This window comes from Tachyglossus aculeatus, chromosome 21 (assembly GCF_015852505.1).
Source record: "Tachyglossus aculeatus isolate mTacAcu1 chromosome 21, mTacAcu1.pri, whole genome shotgun sequence".
NCBI classification, from domain to species: Eukaryota; Metazoa; Chordata; class Mammalia; order Monotremata; family Tachyglossidae; genus Tachyglossus; species Tachyglossus aculeatus.
Genome location: NC_052086.1, coordinates 78,566,553 through 78,589,315, shown reverse-complemented (window position 1 = coordinate 78,589,315; position 22,763 = coordinate 78,566,553). Strand labels below are relative to the sequence as shown.

At 42.7% G+C, this 22,763-nt stretch overlaps 1 non-coding gene across 1 annotated transcript; it reads right to left on the bottom strand.

Moving 5' to 3' along the window:
• Positions 1-5,073: 5,073 nt before the first annotated feature.
• On the bottom strand, positions 5,074-5,210 carry LOC119942968. The gene has a single exon (XR_005455459.1). It is a non-coding gene; the product is annotated as a small nucleolar RNA SNORA7 (small nucleolar RNA).
• Positions 5,211-22,763: the final 17,553 nt, after the last annotated feature.

The following is a 22,763-nucleotide window of genomic DNA, read 5'->3' as shown; positions in this document are numbered from 1 at the left end:
GTTGGCCTACACCCACATTCTTCAATACAATCTCATTATCAACAGTGTTATCATCAAACCAAAGGATAATTCTACCTTGAAGTGATCCCATCCTCTCTTAGTCATTTTTAATACTTGGCATTTCTTGTTTGGCCTGGAACATCCTTGGTACTGCTTCAACTTGGATAATTTGGTATTACAGGACTTGATGTAAGAATGTCATACAATGCTGGGTAATTCTACATTGTAAACTCCTCTTTTAGAACGTAAGCTCCTTGTGGGCAGGTATTGTGTTTACCAACTCTGTGGTATTGTACTCTCCTAAGTGTTTAGTACAGTGCTCAATAAATACTGTTGATTGATTGATAGTCCTGAGAGGGAAAGGGAAAGTAAGTGAGCTAAGGGTAATGCCACAATAACCCAGGGTTCAAATAAAATGACAGTACACCCTCAACCAATATTGCACTTTAACTTACTGTATTATGAAGATTAGTTTGAGTTCTGGATTTCAAAAAAGGAGAATAAAGCTTTCACATAGACCCCCAAAGCACATAGTAAATTAATGTTGAAATCAAACTATGTCATCGATTACTACGCAGCATAAGATCTTCTGCAGTGAATTTGATTTGATAATTCTTGGCTAACACTGTCATGGCTTTTAGAAGACTTTCAGGGTGTCAGGCAATGGCAGCTATAGTAATTTTATTGAATATGAAAGCAAGATTGCTATGTAAATGGCCAAGGGCAGGATAGAGCAGTCCCTGTCACTTTCAAATATTCATTTTTTTCTTTCCTCGATTAGATGCCCTTTTGGTTTTCCACTTTTGTGTTCCTTAAGGCTGAGGAGCACTAATCACCTGGAGATGGCTATTTAAACAAAAAGTGCATTCGCCTGAAGAGTGTTTATTTTTGTCTCTGCAGTCTTCCATGTTCCCGGTCCTCTGACAGGCCAGCCCATAACCAGTCCAGCCTTTTCTTTTATTTCTGATTTAACAGCACTGCAGTCCCTTCCACTGTTCCTCCTCTGCCCATTCCCTGCTTTGCAGCCCCCACCCCCAGCCAACATTGGCAGAGTAAAATGGATTGGGGAGGACAGGAAGGGGATGTGACCGTGGAGGTTGTGCCATTAGGATGGCCACTATTGGCATTTGGGATAACCAGGCATGTGATATGACGTGTGTTATGCCAGAACATCAGGATGCTCAGTAATGTTGAAACTAATCCTCGGCCTATAACAAGGAAAACCTTAATAGTTCATGAGCTGGCTAGATATGGAGTCAATATCACAGCACTAATAGGTAAAGTGAGTCTGGAACCACTGTACCACCAAGTTATCACTCACACTACTGAACTGAACTGAATTTCTCTCACACCTCCTCAACTCAAACTGAAGTGATTCCACCTTTCAACACTGTTAAAGCTCCTCCTTCCGAGCTCAACTTCATGGGACTGTGTTCCCATCACTACAGCCTTACTGAGGTCACATCTCCTTCAAAAGGCCTTCCCTGATTAAGCCCTCTTTCCCCCCCCCCCCACTCCCTCTCCCTTCTGCATCGTCAACACGTTTGAATCTGTGACTTTCAGGCACTCACCTCCTCCAGGAGGCCTTACCAGATTGAGCCCCCTTTTCCCTCTCCTCCTCCCCAACCCCCCACCCTACCTCCTTCCCCTCCCCACAGCACTTGTATATATTGTACAGATTTATTACTCTATTTTACTTGTACATATTTACCATTCTATTTATTTTGTTAATGATGTGCATATAGCTATAATTCTATTTATTCTCATGGTTTTGACACCTATGTGTTTTGTTTTGTTGTCTGTCCCCCCCTTCTAGACTGTGAACCCATTATTGGGTAGGAACCATCTCTATATGTTGCCGACTTGTACTTCCCAAGCGCTTAGTACAGTGCTTTGCACACAGTAAGCACTGAAGAAATACGATTGAATTTGATTTTTGCCCCACCCTCAGCCCCACAGCAATATGCACTTATCTATCAATTATTTATATTAATGCCTGTCTTCTTTTCCAGACTGCATGCTTATTGTGGAAAGGGAACATGACTACCTACTCTGTTGCATTATAATCTCTCAAGCACATAGCACAGTACTTTACACACAGTAAGCTGCATGGCTCAGTGGAAAGAGCACGAGTTTAGGAGTCAAAGATCGTGGGTTCTAATCCTGACTCTGCTACTTGTCAGATGTGTGATCTTGGACAGTCACTAAACTTCTCTGTGCCTCAGTTACCTCATCTGTAAAATGGGGATTAAGACTGTGAGCCCCACCTGGGACAATCAGATAACCTTATATCACCCCCAGTGCTTAGAATATTCATTCAGTCGTATTTATTGAGCCCTTACTGTCTGCAGAACACTGTACTAAGCGCTTGGGAAGTATAAATTGGCAACATATAGAGAAAGTTCCTACCCAACAATGGGACCACAGTCCAGAAGGGGGAGGCAGACAAAAAAACCCCAAAACAAGTAGACAGAAAAACTAAACAAGTAGACAGAAGAGTGCTTGGCACTTAGTAAGTGCTTAACAAATACTATTATTATTATTAAGCTCTCAAAAAGCACCATTGTTGATTCCCTTCTCCATATTGCACTTTTATGACCCCCTTTCCTCTTCTCTCTTTCCCATTCCCTTTTTTTCCAACTCCACATATAAAAATAGCTTCTCAGATGATGCAATTGCATGTCACAATGACATCATCACATTCCACTGTGCGCAGGCTGACAAAGGGGTTAAATTGTATGATTTTGGGGGCTCCAACTGCTCGGTTTCATTTTATTCTACTTATTTTTTTAAAATAGAAGTATTTTGGAATCTCCTGTTTTTTCCTTATTTTGAGCAGGTATTATTCAATTTAGGTCTATCTGTACCTAAACCAATCCTCAAAAGGTGAATGAAGTCCCGCGGCGGGATTTATACCTTATTTTCAAATCCTGCCCCTTCTCATGTGCTGCAACACTTCATCTACCTCTACCCCACTAAGTGCTAACAGTCCCCAATTAGCACCGTTTTAACACCATATTTACACAGGCTAGCTCCAACTGGCAGAATCCCTGTGGCTTGCAGAGAGTCTGTGAATAGGAGAATTGAGGGGGGGAAAATAAAAGATGGAAGGGAGAAGCGTAGAAATATTCAGCTAAATAAAATTCTGAAAGATGTTGATTCAGTGGTGATTCTGCCCTAGGGGCTGCTTTCCTAGATTTTTGTCTTTTAGTCAGTTTTTTTTTTTTTGACTCCTCAAAGATTGCCCTTATTCGAAGATTTGACCTTAGTTGCTCTGATTGGGGAACATCCTGCCCTTTTGTTAATCCTCTCTTCTACCATTAAATTGTAAAATATATAAGGGCAAGAAAGGCACCTACGAGAACATGCTTCCCCAAAGACCCTCAATAAACACTGTTGAATGAAGGAATGGTCCCTTACCTGGAGAAGCAGAATGTGGAAAGAGCATGGGCCTGGGTGCCAGGAAATATGGGAGTCTCTCTACCAACTACCTGTTTTGTGAGAATGAGCAAATCCTTAATTTTTCTTTGCCTCAGCTTTCTCATCTGTAAAATGGGGATTAAGTACCTGTTCACCCTCCCCTATGTCGCATGGGGATTGTGTCCCATTGCTGGGTAGGGACCATCTCTATATGTTTCCAATTTGTACTTCCCAAGAGCTTAGTACAGTGCTCTGCATACAGTAAGTGCTCAATAAATACGATTGGATGAATGAATGTCTCATTAGCAGCTATTAAATTGTTATTGTTGTTGTTACTTCATGAAGAAGTTGGATTAGGATTTAAAAAAAAAAAAAGCATCACGGTTCTAGCCCCAACTTCTGGCCTGTTAATGTGATTTTGAGCAAGTAACTTATTCTTCAGGCATCAGTTTCTTCATCTGTAAATTTGTGATAAATATACGGTGAGCCCCATTTGGGACAGGACTTTGTGCTCTCATCTCTACCGCAACTCTTAGTTTATAGCCAGCACTTAATCAGTGGTATTTGTTGAAAGTTTACTGTGCTAAGTGCTAAGTGTTTACCTGCTAAGTGCTCAATAGCTCAATAAATGCCATGAATGATTACCAGATGCTTACCAAATAGTAAAAGTAGTGGCATTTTATTGAGCATCTCCTGGGTGCAGTGCACTCTATTGAATGTAATAGAAGTGGGAATTCTGATTTCTGTCTAATTTGTCTGCACCTCTCTATCACCAAAGTGCTTCCCTTCCATGCTGCCTAAACAAGAGTTACTACTAGAGAAGCAGTGTGGCTTATGGGCTTGGGAGTCAGAAGTCCTGGGTTCTTATCCTGCTTCCACCACTGTGTGACTTTGGGCAAGTCACTTAACTTCTCTTTGCCTAAGTTACCTCATCTGTAAAATGGGGATTAAAAGTGAGCCCCACGTGGAACAACCTCACTACCTTGTACCTCCCTAGCGCTTAGAACAGTGCTTGGCACATAGTAAGCACTTAACAAATGCTATCATTATTAATACTCAAATTAATCAACCATATTTCTAGAAAAGGTAAAGAAGTTAAAACAAGGTGTCAAGTGCCATATTTCTTGCATACAAGGAAACGATTTTAAAGTAGAATAATCAGATTACATTATTGATTATATGATGGGTTATACAAATATACACACGTTCAGGGAAAGGAAGTAATTACATAAATAATAGAGATGGTCACTGTTGCACTGATTGAACAATAGTAATGTATCAGGGAAGGATAAGAGAAGCAGCGTGGCCTACTTGATAGAGCACAGGCCCAGGAATTAGAAGGACCTGGGTTCTAATTCTGACTCTGCCGCTTGTCTACTGCATGACCTTAAGCAAGTCCCTTAACTTCTCTTTGCCTCAGTTGTTGTTGTTGCCTTATGCTGCCGAGTCGTGTCCGACCCATAGCGACACCACAGACACATCTCTCCCAGAACACCCCCCGACCATCTGCAATCGTTCTGCTAGTGGATCCATAGAGTTTTCTTGGTAAAAATTGCAGAAGTGGTTTACAATTGCCTCCTTCCACGCAGTAAACTTGAGTCTCCACCCTTGACTCCCTTCCATGCTGCCGCTGCCCAGCACAGGTGAGTTTTGCCTTGTAGCAGATTGTCTTCCACTCGCTAGCCACTGCCCAAGCTAGGAATGGAATGGGTAGGCCTCTGCTTGACACTTTCTCCATAGCCAAGACTGGTAGAGTACCGGAAACTCTCCAGGTGTGATCCTGAAAGGGGTTGCCTCAGTTACCTCATCTGTAAAATGGGGATTAAGACTGCGAGCCCAATGTGGGATATAGATTGACTCCGATCTCATTAGCTTGTATCTACCCCAGCGCTAAGTAGAAAGCCTGCCATGTAGTAAACTCATAACTAATACTATTTTTTTTTAAAAAAAGGGCTTGTTGGAGGCTGCTAGAACCTGTGTGTGTGTGTGTGTGTGTGTGTGTGTGTGTGTGTGTGTGTAAACCTTGTTCATCTTTTTCCCTCTAGGCTATAAACTTCTTGTGGGGAGGGAACATGTCTACCAACTCTATGGGAATGTGTTCTCCCAAGCACCTAACTAGTGCTAAGAAGCATAGAGCACGGATCTGAGAGCCAGATGGTCCGCTTATCGGCTGTGTGACCTTGGGCAAGTCATTTAACCTCTCTGTGCCTCAGTTTCCTCATCTGTAAAACAGGGATTGACTGTGAGCCCCGTGTGAAACAGCAACTGTGTCTAACCTGATTATCCTGCATCTACCCTAGCACTTAGTACAGTGCTTGGCACATAATAAGCATTTAAATGCCATAATTTTTATTATTATTGTTACTATTACTATTATTTATTATTATTACTACTACGACTGTCATTATTAACATGGAGCACCTCTATCCCCACGTCCTGAGCTAGTGTTAAAGTGGAACAATGTGGTTCTTTAACAACCTTTGCCTGGAAGAAAATGTTCACTGAGCTAATCGACCTGTGTAAAACTAAGCTTTATCCAGTTTATATCAGGTAGCAAAGGAGGACCCTGAGCTGATTTCCAGTACTTCTTCCTACTCTATGTGTTTGCTCCCCTGCAAAATTGTTGGCATTTTTGTTTATCCAACCTATTGTCCTCCCATTGCCTGGATCTAGTTTGTGTACTACTGTTGATTAAGATTCTCAGTATTGCTATTTGAAAGTACTGGCCATTAGTTAGCAAAAGAGTGGGAAATAAGTTTATAGCCAGCCTCAGCACTCATGTAAATAAGCTTATCCAATTACTTAGCTTGATCACTCTAGTAGTTAGTATTTCTGTGTCTCCCCCATTAGAGTGTAAGTTCTTTGTGCACAGGGAATGGGTCACTTCTGTATTCTTTATTTTTCAAGATCCTTGTGCAATTTCCTTTGCCAAGCAAGTGCTCAATAAATGCTATTACTACTACTACTATTACTACTACTACTACTGATAACAATAATAATAAAGAGAAGCAGCATGGCTTAGTGCAAAGAGCCTAGGCTTGGGAGTCAGACATCATGGGTCCTAATCCTGCCTCCACCACTGATCAGCTGTGTGACTTTGGGCAAGTCACTTGACTTCTCTGTGCCTGTTACCTCATCTGCCTTCTACACTGTGAGCCCACCTTCTAGACTGTGAGCCCACTGTTGGGTAGGGACTGTCTCTATATGTTGCCAACTTGTACTTCCCAAGCGCTTAGTACAGTGCTCGGCACACAGTAAGTGCTCAATAAATATGATTGATTGATCTGCCAAATGGGGATTAAGGCTAAAAGCCTCACGTGGGACAACCTGATTACTTTGTATCTACCCCAGCACTTAGAACAGTGCTTGGTACATAGTAAGTGCTTAACAAATGCCATCATTATTAATTGTGCCATTTCTTAATCTCTTATTCTGTGCACTGTTCTAAGCACTGGGGTAGAAGCAAGGCAATCAGCCTTGGTAGTAGGGAGAATGGGTATTGAATCCCCAGAGAAGCATCATGGCTTAGTGAAAAGAGCACAGGCTTGGGAGTCAGAAGATGTGGGTTCTAATCCCACCTCTGCCACTTGTTTGCTGTGTGGCCTTGGGTAAGTCACTTAAATTCTCTGTGCCTCAGTTACTTCATCCGTAAAATGGGGATTAAAAGTGTGAACCCCACCTGGGATACCTTCATTACCCTGTAACTACCCCAGCACTTAGAACAGTGCTTGGCATATAGTAAGTGCTTTACAAATACCATAATTATTATTACTATTTTCCAGATAAGAGAGCTGAGGCACAGAGAAATTAAGTGATTTGCCTAAGGTCACACAGTAGGTAAATGGCAGAGCAGGGATTAGAACACAGCCACTCTGACTCGGGCTCTTTCCATTAGGCCATGCTGCTTCTCACTAGGTCACTCTTCTTTTCACTACTACTATCACTACTACTATTATTACTACTACTATAATAATAATGGTATTTGTTAAGCGCTTACTATGTGCCAGGCACTGTACGAAGCTTTGGGGTAGATACAAACAAATCAGGTTGAACACGGTCCCTGTCCCACATGGAGCTCAGTCTCAATCCCCATTTTACAGATAAGGAGCTGAGGTAATTGAGGCACAGAGAAGTTAAGTGATTGCCCAAGGTTGCACAGCAGACAAGTGGCAGGACCAGAATTAGAACCCATGCTCTATCCACAACACCATACTACTACCACTGCTGATGCTGTTGTGCTTTTATTACTGCCAGTTACTAGATGCCAAACTCTAAGACTAACCATGACTCACAAAACAAACCTTGGAGTCACTGTTCAATCAAATTGCTGGTACAGTAATAATAATAATAATAATAATAATAATGGCATTTATTAAGCACTTACTATGTGCTAAGCACTGTTCTAAGCACTGGGGAGGTTACAAGGTGATGAGGTATAATTCCTTGTAATTGTATAGCACTTTTTACTTTTACAAAGCTATTTCACCTCAATTGTCTAATTTTATCCTCACAACATTCTTCTGTGCTAGGGAGCAGTGGAAATTTTTTTTTCCAGTTTATAGGGAAAGAAACTGAAGCACAGGATAATGACTTCACCAACAATAGGCTAGTGGAGGACTTGGAGTAGAGACTGAGTTGTTTGCTTACAAACCCCAAGCCCTATTCTTGACACCTTGCTTGACTCATAGTGGCAATCAAAAAAGCAAATACAATTCTAAATATCATCATGATGGGTTATAAATCACAGGAAAAGATATAATGTTGCCATTCTCTAAATCCATGGCCACTGTGGCTTTTGAAAGGAGCTACCAAGGAAGGGCTATCCACGTGATCAAGTGGATATTGAAGTGTCCATATGAACACTGACTGAGGTGATTAGCGCTCTTTCATCTAGAAGGACAATAGCTGAAGGGTGGCAAAATTAAAGTTTTCAAAATTATGAAGGATGTTCTACACCAAATCCCACAACAGTATGAAGCCTGAAGGTGGTAAGTTCAAAACGAAAGGAAATATTTCTTCATGCAGTGGATTGTAATGTATGGCATTCTTTAGCCCAAGAGATTATGCTGGCTGAAAGTATCAGCAGGTGTAAAATGAATTGGAAGAAATTCATGGCTGACAGCTCCAAAAAAGTTTAGTAGAAGGAAAGTTAGGGATGTAGAGAGAAAAGTGAGCAATATAAGGTGGTACAATATAAGATGAAAAGAGCACGGGCTTTGGAGTCAGAGGTCTTGGGTTCGAATTCTGGCTCTGCCACATGTCTGCTGTGTGAACTTGGTTGTCACTTAACTACTCTGAGCCTCAATTCCCTCATCTGTAAAATGGGGATTAAGACTGTGAGCCCCTGTGGGACAACTTGATCACATTTTATCCCCTCCAGGGCTTAGAACAGTGTTTTGCACATAGTAAGTGCTTAACAAATCAATCAATCAATCCTATTTATTGAGTGCTTACTGTGTGCAGAGCACTGTACTAAGCTCTTGGGAAGTACAAGTTGGCAACATATAGAGACAGTCTCTACCCAACAGTGGGCTCACAGTCTAAAAGGGGGAGACAGAGAACAAAACCAAACATACTAACAAAATAAAATAAGTAGAATAGATATGTACAAGTAAAATAAATAAATAGAGTAATAAATATGTACAAACATATATACATATATACAGGTGCTATGGGAAAGGGAAGGAGGCAAGATGAGGGGGATGCCATTATAATAATAATGCCATTATTATTATTGCAATCAATCAATGGTATTTATTAACCAGTTACTGTGTGCACTTACTAAGTGCGTGGGGGAATATAATGGAGTTGATAAATGTGAATCCTTCCCACATGGAATTTACAATCTAGTCTAGTGGTGGAAACAGGCATTTAAATAAAATGTAGGTAGGGGAAGAAACAGAGTATAAGGATATATACATAAGTGTTGTGGGGCTGGAAATGGGGTGAATATCAAAGTGCACAGGTGCTACAGAAATGAGGGAGAATAGGGTGGGGAGATTGACAGTTTAGTCAGGGAAGACTTCCTGGAGGAGATGTGATTTTGTTCATTAATTCAATCATATTTATTGGGCACTTACTTTATGCAGAGCACGGTGCTAAGCACTTGGAAAGTACAATTCAGCAATAAAGAGGGATAATCCCTATCCACACTGGGTTTACAGTCTACAAGGTGGGAGACAAACATCAAACAAGTAAACAGCATCAATATAAATAATTTTAATTATAGATATATACATACATGCATAAGTGCTGTGGGGTGGGGAGAAGGGATAGAGCAAAGGGAGAGAGTCTAGGTGATGGTGAGGGGTGGGGTGCTGAGGAAAAGGGGGGCTTAGTCTGGGATGGCCTCTTAAAGGAGGTGAGCCTTCACTAGGGGCTATGAAGGGGGGAAGAGTGATTGTTTGGCTGATTTGAGGAGGGAGGGTGTTCCTCAGGCCAGAGGTAGGATGTGGCTCAGGGGTCGGCGGCAGGACAGGCAAGAACGCGACACAGTGAGGAGGTTAGCGATGGCAGAGGAACAGTGTGTGTGGGCTGGGCTGTAGAAGGAGAGAAGGGAGGTGAGATAGGAGGGGGCAAGGTGATGGAGAGCTTTGAAGCCAATACTGAGAAGTTTTTGATGGTTATGGAGGTTGATAGGCAACCACTGGAAATTTTTGAGGAGGGGGGGGTGACATGCCCAGAGCATTTCTTTATAAAGATAATCTGGGCAGCAGAGTGAAGTGGGGAGAGAGAGGAGGTTGGGAGGTCAGACAGGAGGCTGATGCAGTAATCCAGTCGGGATAGGATGAGTGACTGTACTGACGTGGTAGTGATTTGGTTGGAAAGGAAAGGGTGGATCTTGGTGATGTTGTGTTTGTCGTACATCCCTAACCAATAAGGTGGGTGTCAAGGAAGATAACCAGCATTTTTCCTTCTAATATCTCTTGGTTCTCTTGGTCTGGGTAAACTGTAGCTGTGTCTTAGTAATTTCTTATGTCCTAAATTTTTTTTGTTAACTTCATGTACCATCTTCTGTTTCTAACCCTTGTCATTCCCAACTCAATAAATGTGAAATAATCATGACAATCAACCAATTTCCAGGTCAATAGGAAGCAAAAAATTGGCAATATAGTTCTTCTATTCTTTTTTTCATCTTTCTCAATCTCTCCATTTACTCTCCACCCCAACTCAGAGAAATAGTTGAAGGAACTGAGGCACAGAGAAGTTATGTGATTTTTCCCAATGTCACACAGCAGGCAAATGGAAGAACTAAGGTTAGAACCCAGGTCCTTTGACTCCCAGGTGCTATGCTCTTTCCACTAGGCCATGGTCCTTCCATCAGAGATGCAAATGGACTGTGAATATATCCTTGTTTAAGACAGTGTATAAGGAGTAAGTAATTCACTGCATTGCTTAAGACACACTATCTGGGATAGATATTGGAGGGATAGACTTTCACCTTAAAATGCCTAAAAGGCAGCTGAGAGTCATTCAGGCAAACTGCAATCAGCAATTTTTGTTTGGAAAACTGTAAGAAATCTGACATGGGAATTACACAGGAATCCACAGCACTGATGCTGAATTTACTTATACAACAAGGGTGTCTCCAAACTAAGTGGGGATAATTTGGAAAGTTTTGATTTTTCTCTGCTTTTTAAAAAGTAGAAAGTCTATTAATATTTGATTAATACTGTTATATAATGGGAGTTTTAAAAATTGACTTACTCCCTACTATGGTAGTTTGGATTGTTCAGAGTTGAGGCAGCAGGTATCCGGGGCCAGAATGACTGTACTACATAACCAAGAATGGAAGATAGAAAATAGCCACAGCTTTGGGTTATTTGTGGTCTTGCCCTTGAATATAAATCCACTTTGAGCTGGGTTAGATTCCAGCACCTCGCATTTGGAAAATGCAGTGGCCATATATTAAAATGTTTTGAAAAATGCATTTGAGGTAGAATGATGACCCAAATATACATTTTGTTTCCATTTTTTTCTTCAGTATAATGCCATTCAAACTGTGGCTAGCCTATATTCAGAACAGAAATCAGTTAGGGATTTGTTTAGCTGGGGAAACAAAAAAACACCTTTATTTTAGCTGCAGTCATTTGAAATACTATTGTTTGGCATTGAATCTCAGGTTAATTAGTAGTTTCACTATTATCATTCTTATTCTTATTATTACTTGCTCCTGTGACCCCCACCCCCCAGCCCAAAATGTAATATGAGTCAAGTGTAATTTGGCTCATAAGTGTATTTTATTATCTAATTCACATTCAGAATCAAACAATCAATCTTATTTATTGTGCACTTGTGAGCAGAGCACATGGTCGTGTTCCCTGCCCACAGTGATCTTACAGTCTTGAGGGAGAGCCAGATGTTAATATAAATAAATTAAATACAGATACATACACAAGTTCTGTGGAGATGAGGGAGGTGTGAATAAAAGGATGCAAATCTAAGAACAAGGGCAAAGCAGGAGGGACTGGGAAAAGAGGAAATGAGGGCTTAGGGAAGGCCTATGGAGGAGATATGCCTTCAGTAAGATGGATGGAGTAGAGGCTGTTGGATTTGGCATGAAGGAGATCACTGCTGACCTTTGAGAGGGTGATTTCTGTGGAGTGAAGGGGAGGGAAGCCAAATTGGATGGGTTCCAGGGGAGAATTGGAGGAGAGGAATTTGAGATAGCAGATGTAGACAATTCACTCAAGGAGTTTGAAAAGGAATGGTAGGAAAGAGATGGGGCGATAACTGGAGGGAGCCGTGGGGTCAAGGAAGGGTTTTTTTAGGTTAGGGGAGACATGGATATGTTTGAAGGCAATGAGCCTTTGGAGAATGAATGGTTGAAGATGGCTGTTAGGGAGGGAAAAGCGAGGGGAAGAGAGTTTTAAAAAATCATAATTGTATTTGTAAAGCGCTTACTATGTGCCAGGTACTGTAATAAGCGCTGGGGTGTATACAAGAAAATCAGGTTGGATACAGTCCCTGTTTCACACGGGGCTCAGAGTCTCAATCGCCATTTTACAGATGTGGTAACTGAAGCGCAGAGAACTGAAGTGACTTGCCCAAAGTCACACAGCAGTCAAGAGGCAGAACCTGGATTAGAACTCATGACCTTCCAACTCCCAGGCCTGTGTTCTGAACCCCAAGGTTCAGTGCTTGGTCCCCTTCTGTTCTCAATCTACACGCACTCCCTTGGTGACCTCATTCGCTCCCACGGCTTCAACTATCATCTCTACGCTGATGACACCCAGATCTACATCTCTGCCCTTGCTCTCTCCCCCTCCCTCCAGGCTCGCATCTCCTCCTGCCTTCAGGACATCTCCATCTGGATGTCCGCCCGCCACCTAAAGCTCAACATGTCGAAGACTGAGCTCCTTGTCTTCCCTCCCAAACCTTGTCCTCTCCCTGACTTTCCCATTTCTGTTGACGGCACTACCATCCTTCCCGTCTCACAAGCCCACAACCTTGGTGTCATCCTCGACTCCGCTCTCTCATTCACCCCTCACATCCAAGCCGTCACCAAAACCTGCCGGTCTCAGCTCCGCAACATTGCCAAGATCCGCCCTTTCCTCTCCATCCAAACTGCTACCCTGCTCATTCAAGCTCTCATCCTATCACGTCTGGACTACTGCATCAGCCTTCTCTCTGATCTCCCATCCTCGTGTCTCTCTCCACTTCAATCCATACTTCATGCTGCTGCCCGGATTATCTTTGTCCAGAAACGCTCTGGGCATATTACTCCCCTCCTCAAAAATCTCCAGTGGCTACCAATCAATCTGCGCATCAGGCAGAAACTCCTCACCCTGGGCTTCAAGGCTGTCCATCACCTCGCCCCCTCCTCCCTCACCTCCCTTCTCTCCTTCTACTGCCCAGCCCGCAACCTCCGCTCCTCCACCGCTAATCTTCTCACTGTACCTCGTTCTCGCCTGTCCCGCCGTCGACCCCCAGCCCACGTCATCCCCCGGGCCTGGAATGCCCTCCCTCTGCCCCTCCGCCAAGCTAGCTCTCTTCCTCCCTTCAAGGCCCTGCTGAGAGCTCACCTCCTCCAGGAGGCCTTCCCAGACTGAGCTCCTTCCTTCCTCTCCACCTCGTCCCCCTCTCCATCCCCCCATCTTACCTCCTTCCCTTCCCCACAGCACCTGTATATATGTATATATGGTTGTACATATTTATTACTCTATTTATTTATTTTACTTGTACATTTCTATCCTATTTATCTTATTTTGTTGGTATGTTTGGTTCTGTTCTCTGTCTCCCCCTTTTAGACTGTGAGCCCACTGTTGGGTAGGGACTGTCTCTATGTGTTGCCAATTTGTACTTCCCAAGCGCTTAGCACAGTGCTCTGCACATAGTAAGCGCTCAATAAATACGATTGATTGATTGATTGATTGATTCTATCCTCTATGGCATGCTGAAGGGATGGGGTCCAATTTGCATTGCGGGGGGGGGGTAGGTGAGTTTTGAAAGGAAGCAGGAGCTCTCCTCTAGAAATCCCACTGGGAAGGATGGGATTGTTGAAGAGGGGGCCAGAGGGGGGAGGGACTGAGGAGGGGCAGGGGTGATTTTAGTGGCTCTAATCTGAAGGTGTCAATTTTCTTAATAAAGTAGATGACCAGGTCATTTGGGGCAAGGGATGGGGTAGGAGGGGGGGACAGGGGGCCTGAAGGGGGAGTTAAATGTCTGGAACAAATGGTGAGGGTGTCAAATAAGGGTAAAGAAATAGTTGAAGGAACCGAGACGCAGAGAAGTTATGTGACTTTCCCAATGTCACACAGCAGGAAAATGGAAGAACTAGGATTAGAACCCAGGCCCTCTGACGCCCAGGTGCTATACTCTTTCCACTAGGACATGCTCCTTCCATCAGAGATGCAAATGGACTGTGAATATGTCCTTGTTTAAGATAGTGTATAAGGAGTAAGTAATTTATTGCATTGCTGAAGATGCACTTATCTAGCAACATCCCTAAATTGGAAGAAAGTGACTTGCACACGGTATAAGCAGGATGTGAAGTGAGCAATAGCTGGCTGAGGGAATCGGGAAATTCTCCTGATTGTCCTAGAGGTCTTCAGAAATCAGAATTCTGATCCCAACAGAAATGGGCTCATGGATTAATGAGTGTTTTATTCATGGCCAAGCAAACTGGCACCAGCCAGTTTGGGGCTGACAGAGAGATGGCTGGATCTGAAGGAAGTTATCTACAGGGCTCCTACTCCATGCTCACAGACTTCCCATTTCAGGATGAAGGGAACTCCACAGTGATGCATTCCTGCAGGAAAAACTGCGAATGAGATCCCAAATGATGAGATCCTTGGGTGCACTATAGCAATGCATGTCATTTTCCTTGATCTCTGGTAGGGAATCTGAGAGGAATAGATGGTGGCCCAGGGAGTCAGAGTACCTGGGTTCTAATTCCAATTCTGCCACTTTCCTGCTTGGTGACTTTGGGCAACTCCCTAGGCAGTCTAGACTGTAAACTCATCCCTCTAGATTGTAAGCTTTATGACCGAAAGGTAAAATATGGTCCTGGGAGTCAGGAGGTCATGGGTTCTAATCTTGACTCTGCCACTTATCTGCTGTGTGACCTTGAGCAAGTCACTTTACTTCTCTGTACCTCAGTTACCCCATCTGTAAAATGGGGAATGAGGATGTGAGCCCCACATGGGACAGGGACTGTGTCCAACCTGATTTGCTTGTATCTGCTCCAATGCTTAGTACTGTGCCTCCCACATAGTAAGTGCTTAACAACCACCATAATTATTATTATTAAGCTTGTTGTGGTCAGGGAATATATCTGCTTATTGTTGCGTTGTACTCTTCCAAGTGCTCAGTGCAGTGCTCTGCACTCAGTAAGCACTCAGTGAATACAATTGACTGACTGAATGACTGATTTTGGGGGCTCTTTTGACCGGGATTTAGGAGTGAGAGCCCCCAGTAACCTCACAGTTGAATAGTCCCTGAATATGAAAGGCAGTTACCTATCATTTGGAACAGCCACAAAAATTATGAAGTTAGCCATGTTATTGGGACTAAAGAACAGGCACAGCCCCTAAAGTTCAGCATGGTTTGTCTGATTCTTTTGCATTACTTACACAAATTACTTTTGGGTAGCTTGACACATCTTTAATTTAAGCCCTAATTATTGTGCATAATGTAGCTTACACCTGTGGTGATAATGCTTTTATTAGCATTAAAACTGAAGACATCAAAGCATCATATCAGGATAAAATGTCTATTTCTAATTTAATAGAATTGCAATTAAAGCAAATTTGATCTGAGCAAAATCACATCATAACTGGAATTTTTCTGCACTGTGAGTGAAAATTCTTCTATCCTAAATTGAAGATTAATAACTCACTTTTAATGTTAAATGTAGCAACTCAAGCATTAGGTTGCAATTCAAGTTCAACATCACTGAACATTTTACAAACTTAACATTTTAACACCTCCCAATAGTCCTCTGAGGTAAATGCATTAGCGTTAAATGCATTAACATTATTTTTACTTTATAAATGAGCTTATAGCAGTGTCGCTACCCTAATTTGGATGATTTTAATGAAGGAATAATATGGGGGAAATGCTCCATTTTACAAGATAATTCCTTTCCTGAATGGATAAACTTGGGCTGAAGGCAGAGAAGTTTATCTCCTGAAGTACTTTTGTAACTACATTACTGGTACTTGTCAAACCTCCCTCATTATGCTGCATCTGGGGCTTTTCTTAATGCATTTTCCTATCTCCTGTAGGGTTTAGTCTTCCACCATTCTATAATCAAATCCTATCCCCTGGTAATTCTCAATAAAATGTCACTTCCCTTGTGTGCCAGGAACCTGTTAGCTCAATTCTTAGATATTAGGCAAATGAAATAACCCACAAATTGACTGTCCTGCCTTGGGACAAAGGTTCTACCTGCTGAAAGTAATTTGTTTAAATAAATCAATACACAGACCCGCACCCCCCCACACACACATATAAATCAATAAACCAGCATCATTTACTGAGCACCAACTGAGTACCTTGCACTGTACTAAGTTATTGGAAGAGTTCAAAAGAAGCAAATCAAACATTCTCTGACCTCAGAGGGCTCACATGCTCTTAATAATTCTTCATGAGTTTTAAAGGGACACACATACACACAAAATTCCATTGTTAATCACATCTTTGGACAAGTCTAATTCCAAAGCATTTATGTATAGACATATGAACACATTTCCCCGCCCCCCCCCGCCACAATATATGTCCATATGAAGCAGACCTGGGACCAGAGAGGCTCATAATAATGATGGCATTTATTAAGCGCTTGCTATGTGCAAAACACTGTTCTTAAGCACTGGGGAGGTTACAAGGTGATCAGGTTGTCCCACGGGGGGCTCACAGTCTTAATCCCCATTTTACAGATGAGGTAACTGAGGCACAGAGAAGTTAAGTGACCTTCCCAAAGTCACACAGCTGACAATTGATGGAGCTGGAATTTGAACCCATGACCTCTGACTCCAAAGCTCGGGATCTTTCCAATGATAATAATAGTGTTTTTAAGGAATTACTATGTGCCAGGCATTATACTAAGTGCTGGGTGGAAATACAAGGACACAGTCCCTGTCCTGTATGAGTCTCACAGTCTTAATGCCCACTTTACAGTTGAGGAAACTGAGGAACAGAGAAATGAAGTGACTTGCCCAAGGATACACAGCAGACTAGTGTTGGAGCTGGGATTAGATCCCAGGTCTGTGCTCATTCCACAAAGTCACAAGACGTCCTTTTCCTATTATCCTGGCTCTTAAGCTTGGGTCCTGAAGGCATCCTAGTTTGTTTCCTAGCCATCATCCTATCATTTAGGAATATTTGAAGTCAAGAAGCAGCATAGGCTAATGGAAAGAGCATAGACCTGGACCTGGGTTTTAGTCCTGGCTGACTGTGTGACCTTGGTCTAGTCACAGCTTCTCAGCATTTGTTTCCTCATTTGTAAGATAGGGATTCAATATCTCTTCCTCCTCCACTGTAGACTGTGTGAGGTCCATGAAAAGCAATGGTGTCCAACTTTATTATCTTGCATCTACTCCAGTGCTTAGTACAGTGCATGGCCCATAGTATGCACTTAGCAAATACCATTATCATCATCAACATTTGATATTCTCTCAACTCACCGTGATTCACTTCTAAGTGCTAGTTTTGCAATGACTTCATTCCTCTTCTCCCTGTGTTAGTAAATGGAGCAGTATCTATGCCAGCAGAGAGATGGTTCAATGGAAGACACTCAGGTGCCAAATGGGTCTGGAGGTGGCAACAAGATTAAGCAATTGTGATTCTCCAGTGGAGTGGGATTGCTTACTGGCTTCAATTCCCATTTTCTTGAAGTTCCACATTGATTAACAAAGGCTGTCAACCTCTTGTGAGTTCAGGAGGTCTGCAGGAGCTCCTAGAACAGAAATTGGGACATGATTTATGCAGCGGGTATGCTTTGTTTGATCTGAGCCCAGACAGTTGAGGAAAGGAAGGGCCAGATACCTCTCACGGACAATCACAGAAAAGGCTCCTTAACACATGGTGTAATGAATGGGATAAAAGCGGATGCTGTCATGATAGAAGTAAAATTCATGCCAGATTTTTTTAATGGTGTATGTTAAGCACTTACTATGTACCAGACACTCTACTAAGCACTGGAGTAGACAGATACAAGGTCATCAGGTTGGATACAGTCCAGGTCCCACATGTGGCTATGGTCTTAATCCCCATTTTACAGATGGGGTAACAGGCACAAATAAATTAAGTGGCTTGCCCAAGATCACACAGCAGATAAGTGATGGGGCTGGAATTAGAACCCAGAACTTTCTGACTTCCAGGCAGTAGGCAATGCTGCTTCTGATATTTTTCAAAATCTAGTTAAAACTAATTAGATAACTTAAAAGCAAATCATCTTTATGAACATATAATAATAATAATGATAATTGTATTTGAGCACTTACCATGTGCCAGTCACTATACTACGCACTGGGGTAGATACAGGAAAATCGGTTCATGTTCTACGTGGGGTTCACACTCAATCCCCATTTTACAGATGAGGGAACAGAAGCACTGGGAAGTAAAGTGACTTACCCAAGGTCACACAGCAGACAAGTGGCAGAGGTAGGATTAGAACACATCATCATCATCATCATCAATCGTATTTATTGAACGCTTACTATGTGCAGAGCACTGTACTAAGCGCTTGGGAAGTACAAATTGGCAACATATAGAGACAGTCCCTACCCAACAGTGGGCTCACAGTCTAAAAGAGGGAGACAGAGAACAAAACCAAACATACTAACAAAATAAAATAAATAGAATAGATATGTACAAATAAAATAAATAAATAGAGTAATAAATATGTACAAACATATATACATATATACAGGTGCTGTGGGGAAGGGAAGGAGGTGACTTTCAGACTCCAGACCCATCCTCTATTCACTATGCCATGCTGTTTCCCCCTGCTTCTCTCTTCATATGATAATCAGGGTGGCCTAGTGGAATAATTAGGGGTAGGGGAGTCAGAGGGCCTGGGTTCCAATCCCAGCTCCCTCACTTGTCTGCTGTATGACCTTGGGCAAGTCATCTAACTCCTCTGTACCTCTGTTACCTCATCTGTGAAATTGGGATTACATCCAATCAATCAATCAATGGTGTATGTGCTTAACATAAAACATTACCAATCAATCTGTGCATCAGGCAGAAATTCCTCACCCTTGGCTTCAAGGCTCTCCATCACCTCGCCCCCTCCTACTTCACCTCCCTTCTCTCCTTCTACAGCCCAGCCCACACCCTCTGCTCCTCTGCCGCTGATCTCCTCACTGTGCCTCATTCTCGCCAGTCCCGCCATCGACCCCCAGCCCACGTCATCCCCCTGGCCTGGAATGCCCTCCCTCTGCCCATCTGCCAAGCTAGCTCTCTTCCTCCCTTCAAGGCCCTACTGAGAGCTCACTTCCTCCAGGAGGCCTTCCCAGACTAAGCCCCCTCCTTCCTCTCCCCCTTGTCCCCCTCTCCATCCCGTGTCTTACCTCCTTCCCTTCTCCACAGCAATTGTATATATGTATATATGTTTGTACATATTTATTACTCTATTTTACTTGTACATATCTATTCTATTTATTTTATTTTATTAATATGTTTGGTTTTGTTCTCTGTCTCCCCCTTCTAGACTGTGAGCCCACTGTTGGGTAGGGACCGTCCCTATATGTTACCAACTTGTACTTCCCAAGCACTTAGTACAGCGCTCTGCACATAGTAAGTGCTCAAATACGATTGATTGATCTGTGAGCACTATGTGGGGCAAGGACTGTGTCTAACCTGATTAGTGTGTATATGCCCTGATGTTTAGACGGTGCCTAGCACAAAACAAGCAGTTAATAAATATAATTTAAAAAAAACAATGACAACAAAAAATGTTTCTCCATGGTTTCATTTAAGCAAGGAAATGAGTTATTCCTATAATTTCTGAGTTTGCTTCTTCCCTCACCCAGTCCTAGTTAGGGTTTTCTTTCCCTGCCAGCAGTGTCTCTAATAATAATAATAAGGTATTTGTTAAGCACATACTACACATCAATCACTTTTCACAGTTTCTGTAGCATATGGGGCATATAATCTAAATGGGAGGGAGAATAAGTATTTAACCTCCATTTTACAGGTGAGATAACTGAGGCACAAAGAAGTTAAGTGAATTGCTCCAGGAAACTCTGCAGAAAAAAGGCAGATGTGGGATTAGAACCCAGATCTCTAGTGCTTCAGAAATGGAGACCTAGTAGCATCCTCTTGGATGTCTTCATGAGCTTGAACACTGGGAGAACTGGGGGTGCTGGAAATAGTGAGATAACTCCCATTCTGACCACCTGGAGTTTGGCTACCCATTTGAATGAACCCTTTCCTGGAGTGGGTGCAGATCCACCCCAGAAAACTGAATTTGCAAAAGGGGAAAAAAAAGGCGGCCAATCATTCCCTGCTAATTTCCAAGAAAATGCCCATGGAGGTTTCAGACAGCTTTGGAAGTTGCCAGTCACTCATGCGGTAGGGACCTTAGAAATCTTGGTCAGACTTCGCCGACAATTGTATGCACACTTTTAGGGGCTCCAGAGTCCAGGAGAAACACTGCAATTTCAGGGAGCCTGTCCCCAACGAGGCTGCAAGCTTCCTGAGCCACTGCTGCTGCTTCTTTTGCTTCCGGTGGTGCAGCTTCTGAACTCTTACGCTGCATAGTGCAGTGGCCACATTTACTAGGGACAGCAGGGAAGACAGAAGGAGTGTTGTCTAGTGTAAAAAGCACAGGCCTGTGAGTCAGAAGGACTTGCATCCTAATCCTGGCTCTGCCACTTTCCTGCTGTGTGAACTTGAGCAAGTCACTTCACTTCTCTGTGCCTGTTACCTCAACTATAAAATGGGGAATAAGACTGTGAGCTCTTTGTGGGACAGGGACCATATCCGATCCGATTTACTTGTATGCATCCCAGTGCTTAGTACAGAGCCTCTCACAAAGTGTTTAAAAAAAAATGACAATTTTTATTACTAATTATTATTGTTATTATTACATTTAGTTGGGAACTAGCTTTGAAGGAGCCAGGATAGCAGCAATTCTGATTCCTCAGCCTCACTCTACACCATGGTTTCATGATCCTCCTCATTCTAAACAAATGATAACCTAAGAAATATCATTCCAGCCCAGCATTCTGTCAATCATATTTTTTGAGTACTTAGTATGTGCAGAGCACTGTACTAAGAGCTTGGGAGAGCATAATGCAACAGAATTAGCAGACTTGTTCCCTGCCCATAATAAATTTGCAGTTCAGGGGGCATTTTCTTGGAAATTAGCAGCCACATAAACTAAGGCTCAGAGTCTAGTGGAAGGGATCAGGGAACTCCTAAAGAATAATAGTAACAATAGCAATTCTAGTATTTGAGGGCTTCTTATGTGCCAAGTTGATTGACGCCTGTTGGAATGATACAAGTGAGGGTGGTGGAATTACTAAGGGAAGGCTTTCTGGCGGAAATGGGTTTTCAGGAGCACTCTGAAGATGGGAGAACAGTGGTTGGGCATATTTGAAGTGGGTGGGAGTTACAGGACGAGAAAAGGTTTTGAAAAATGGGTTGGGATGACGAACACAGCACCCTCTGCCTATAGAATTCCAGCTCTACTGCATGACCTTGGACAAGTCTCTTAACTTCTCTATGTCTCAGTTTCTTCATCTGTAAAATGAGGGCTAAGATTATGAGCCCCATGTAAGATACAGACTGTGTCCAACCTGATTACCTTGTATCTACCCAAGAACTTAATATAGTGGCACATATTAAATGCTACTATAGTAAATAGTAAATGCTTAACAAGTACAATTACTATTCTTACATGAAATTATCACCATCATCATCTTTATAATGATGGTATTTACCAAGCACTTACTATGTTCCGAACTGTGTACTAAGTGCTTGCTGTAGTAGATAAAAGTAATCAGATTGGACTCAGTCCCTGTCCCACAAAGGGCTCACAGTTTAAGAGGAAGTACTTCTCCCTCACTACTCAAAATCCTTGTAGTGAGGGGTCTCACTCTCCTCCCTGCTGCTCCCCAAGTGTGCTCTTGCCAGTATGTGGGATAACAGTGTTAGGCAAGAGTCTTTGGAGAAGCAGCATGGTCTAGTGGATAGAGCATGGGGCCAGGAGTCAGAAAGACCTGGGTTCCAATTCCGGTTCCACTACCTGTCTGCTGGGTGACCTTGAGTAAGTCACTTCACTTCTCTGTGCCTCAGTTACCTAAGTACCAAGTGCTTGCTGTAGTAGATAAAAGTTAATCAGATTGGACTCAGTCCCTGTCCCACAAAGGGCTCACAGCTTAAGAGGGAGTAAAAACTGGTATTTATCCCCAAATTACAGATCAAGAAACTGAGGCACAGAGCTATTAAATGGCCAACCAAGGGGGAACAGAAGGCAAGTGCCTGAGCCAAAGCAAAAGCCAGGTCTCTGGACTCCCAATCCTTTGCTTTTAATGGGCAGGAAATGTCTGCTAATTCTGTTGTCATACTCTCCTAAGTGCTTAGTGCAGTACTCTGCACATAGTAAGTGCTCAGTAAATATGATTGATTTTTATACCATGCCATACCCTCTCTCCATGGCTTAGTAGAAAAAGGCTAGCTATCCTAGCCCTCTAGCCCTCAGTAAGGAGGAATATGGAGCATTTTTCTCTGTATCTTCTTGACCAGCTCTGATTGTGCTTCCTTCTATCAGTTCTCTTAGCTGGATATGTCTCTCCTAGAGTCGGTTTGCCTTTGTCCCCGAGGGGATTTATGAGGTGAAGTCCTCTCTGGAGACAGTGAGGTTTAATTACTGTTCTTAATCCCTAGTGCTA